Source organism: Micropterus salmoides, unplaced genomic scaffold (genome assembly GCF_014851395.1).
Source record: "Micropterus salmoides isolate LMB-PRFRI ecotype aquatic unplaced genomic scaffold, ASM1485139v1 Ms_hic_scaffold_1, whole genome shotgun sequence".
NCBI classification, from domain to species: Eukaryota; Metazoa; Chordata; class Actinopteri; order Centrarchiformes; family Centrarchidae; genus Micropterus; species Micropterus salmoides.
In genome coordinates this window covers 62,402,284-62,406,213 of record NW_024040040.1, presented here as the reverse complement: position 1 = coordinate 62,406,213, position 3,930 = coordinate 62,402,284, and the positions used below count along the sequence as shown (strand labels likewise).

At 40.3% G+C, this 3,930-nt stretch overlaps 1 long non-coding RNA gene across 1 annotated transcript; it reads right to left on the bottom strand.

The window, feature by feature from the left end:
- Positions 1-564: 564 nt before the first annotated feature.
- Positions 565-3,373, bottom strand: LOC119899206. The gene is made up of 2 exons (XR_005443747.1): positions 3,220-3,373; positions 565-915 (listed from the first exon to the last, which is right to left on the bottom strand). It is a non-coding gene; the product is annotated as an uncharacterized LOC119899206 (long non-coding RNA).
- Between the last annotated feature and the right edge of the window lie 557 nt (positions 3,374-3,930).

Here is a 3,930-nt window from a genome sequence, read left to right as displayed (position 1 = left end):
CGTACGTCCTAGAGAGCTAAAACATTTTCAGCACATCCACTGATATGTGAACGTTTGCCTCACTGCAACCTATGGTCAATTCAGAAGTCAGTCACTTTTCTTTTTTGCTCAGTCTTGGATCAAATGCCACCAAAATACTAGACAACACACCCAAAACCATCAGGATGATGTGTGATGTGCGTCTGTTCTCCTCTGAAAATGTCAAATGTTGCATTTTTCATGACTTGCTTGGATCTCGATCATTGCAGCTATATTTTCATTTAATACTTGAAAGTGCACTATAGGACAATTATTTTCAAAATAGTTTTTATATATTTACAGGAGGTACACTTCTTAGGTTTAAAATTTACTTTTTAAAATTTAAATGTTTGAAACAGGTTGGGTATACAGGTTGAGTTTGTTCATTTTTACAGATTTTACACTTTATTTGTCCACTAGCTACACACCTGTCAGTTTCAATAAATTTAGTGTAGTAACTTATTGTCACGAACCTCAGCTGGAAGTCCAGGGGGAGGAGGTTAGTGACAATAATGGTTCCAGGTTTGAAGGAAAGGAGGAAACAGCTTACATTGAAAATAAAAAAAGCCATTTACTTACAATGAAGGGTAACAGAAAACAACTTCCAAAACGGGAAGCTAAAAACAAAAGTGTCTTACTAAGGGGTACTAAGGGGATGTGGAGGCAAAAGTTGAACACCAAAAAAAGGTTGAGTTAGCAGTTCAGCACATCATGCAAACAAAAAGGTAAAACACACTGGGACTTCAGTTGCCACTATAGGTTACACCCTGCTCCTCTCAGCTGTCCGGCAGCTCATGGCTGGTCTTTGTGGTGGCAAGCTCTTGTGCTCTGATTATTAGAGTGGCATCAGCCGTGCTCCTCGGGGCCCAGTGTGCTGGGAGCCTTCTCATTTCCTGTCTTGATTAGGTAACAGAAAAAGCATGGTGAATTAATGAAGTACTCAACTGTCATGGTTTTCAGAATGAGTGCAAGTAGAAGTGTGAGCCCAAATGCAAGACACCAAGAACAGAGAGAGAGTTCAGGGATTTTATTAACACTTACTGAGAACACAGGGCGTACACAGAAAGGTGCAGACAAAGTCCAAAATAGTCAGGTAATTCAGAATCCAACAAAACACTCTTCCAAACAACACAACTGAGTGTAAACACACTACAATACAATAACCAGACAGAGACTGAACAGAAACACCAGGCATATATACACAGGGACTAACGAGCAGCACAGGTGACAGGACTGACCAGGCAGAGAGACAGCAGGGGAAAACAGAGGAGTGAAAACATTCTGTGTTATGTTGTGATCAAACCAGTGTGGATTTGTTCATTTTATATCAAATCAATTTGGAGATCCCAAAGTCTTTCTCTCTCCCTAAGAGAAAGAAAAGGAGGGGGTTTGAGATATCAACCCTCAACAGACAGCTGAAGCGACCAAAGGAGGAGGTGAAGTGCTGTTTCTGTGGCAGTTCCATCGTAAAACTTGCCACCTCTGGTGCAGCAGCCAGATAAGACTCGGTGCTTGACTGTTAAAATGACAAAGAAACACTAACCAGAGATTACTCTTTAAGAGAGGGCAGGAAACCCTAAACTGCCCCCCCACACACGTAACCATGGCAACTGACCTCCCTCTTTGTTTAATTACCTCAAAGGATATTCTCCTCTTCACACCCAGACGTGAATTCGTGAGAAACTCCAGAACACAAGAGGAGGACAGCCCTGAATTCCTTTGTGTAAACAAGGAGTACAGTCTCCTCAAAACTCAAAGTATTACCTTGTTTAATTTAATAAATCTTTAAGTTAACAGGTCTCTCCACTCCATTTGAGTAGTTATGTTACCATGTTGTTGATATTGTTGTAAGAATCTAAATAAGTTACTTTTGCAGCGCTTTTATTTTCAGCAAGGATCCCTGACATTTCTTCATTTTATGTTGTAACCAATGCTTTGTTCCCAACACTTTCTGACACTTCCTTTAGAAATTATGATAAAGAAATGTCATCCTATACTACTCAATTAATTTTCCAGCTCAAATTTAATGTTAAATAACTAAATTATTAAATTATACTGAGCAAAGGATTGTTTAAAGAATAATCAAAGCTATCTTCTTGGAACCAGAGCTCCTCCAAGAGGACAAAATAAGTATTACATGCCATCATTCTGAAATGCCGTTTAAGGTATAAATGTCACTCTGTATTTACCTGTTCATAATCTGATGCCATTTGTGTATCTTGCTTATATTCTCTAAGTTGTTCAGTCAACTCTGAGTATGTTGAGCCTGATGGAAGCGTGCGTGGGGATGGAAAAAAGCCATCATCAATGGAGCTCCGCTACTACGATTCACCATGGCAACGGGTAAATAAAGGCAGAGGCTCCATTTTAATCGGGTGGAGCTAGAAATATGAATGCTGCCAACGCGGACCATGATTGGCTCTAAAACGCAGGATCGATACATTAACAATATTACTTTTATACAGTGCTGCTCATTCATCATTTAGAAGACTGGAGTTTCCTTAATGAATGATAATGAGCTGGGATTCTCCTACAGCCTGTTATTCATTTTAAATAGCTACAGGCCTGTTTATTCAGCTGTAACCTGACGGGACTAAATGCTGGTGGCAATAACTGAAGATGAAAATATTAATCTAACAGATTAGACATAGTTTAGGCTCCTCATGGACCTGTGATTGTAAAGTGACACACCACTCAGTAGGCCTATTAGTGATTTTTTGTAATTTAAAATGTGTCCAGGTTCAAACTGACTGAAGTTTTAGACATCTGTTACATTATAAAATCTTGCTCATTTCGTATTTTCTGAAATGCTATCAAAACACATTCAGACAGGCAATCAACAGATAATGAAAAACTAATTTAAACTACATTTATTTGTTTCAGCTGCACCACAGTCATCCTCACTCAGAAATATTCACGTCATATCCAGCTGATAACTACGATAGGAATGTTCAATCTGTGCAGCTACAATATGAAAAGTTACTGTTCATTGCGCACAGTAAGTGTTTTGCCTTAATGTCTACAGAGTCACTGTTATAAAGGACAGTGCAGCTTTTATTCTGTGCTGAGGATAAATTTACGATGTCCAAAGACAACTCTCATACATCGATGACAGATTGATCATAAAGTGTCATGTTGAAGATCATGTTTGGGTAAAAAACAGCCTATTTAACTGTGATTTCGATGTTTCTAAAGACGTACCTGTGTTCCAATATGTGCTTTGATATCGACAGTGTCAGACAGCCGCTTCAGGAAGAGAGGAAGCATAGAGAAACTCAGTGTTCTGTCTGTTCCCCCAGTAATCCCTCTGCCTGTCTGTCTCTGCTGTCTGTTTTCCCCTGCTGTCTCTCCTCCTGCCTGTCTCGTCAGTTCTGATCTCAGTCACCTATGTTGCTCTTGCCCTGCGCGTTAGTCCCTGTGTGTATATACACTCACCTAAAGGATTATTAGGAACACCTGTTCAATTTCTCATTAATGCAATTATCTACCAATCACATGGCAGTTGCTTCAATGCATTTAGGGGTGTGGTCCTGGTTAAGACAATCTCCTGAACTCCAAACTGAATGTCAGAATGGGAAAGAAAGGTGATTTAAGCAATTTTGAGCGTGGCATGGTTGTTGGTACCAGACGGGCCGGTCTGAGTATTTCACAATCTGCTCAATTTCATTTCTAGGGTTTACAAAGAATGGTGTGAAAAGGGAAAAACATCCAGTATGCGGCAGTCCTGTGGGCGAAAATGCCTTGTTGATGCTAGAGGTCAGAGGAGAATGGGCCGACTGATTCAAGCTGATAGAAGAGCAACTTTGACTGAACCATAGGTATGCAGCGAAGCATTTGTGAAGCCACAACACGCACAACCTTGAGGTGGATGGGCTACAACAGCAGAAGACCCCACCGGGTACCACTCATCTC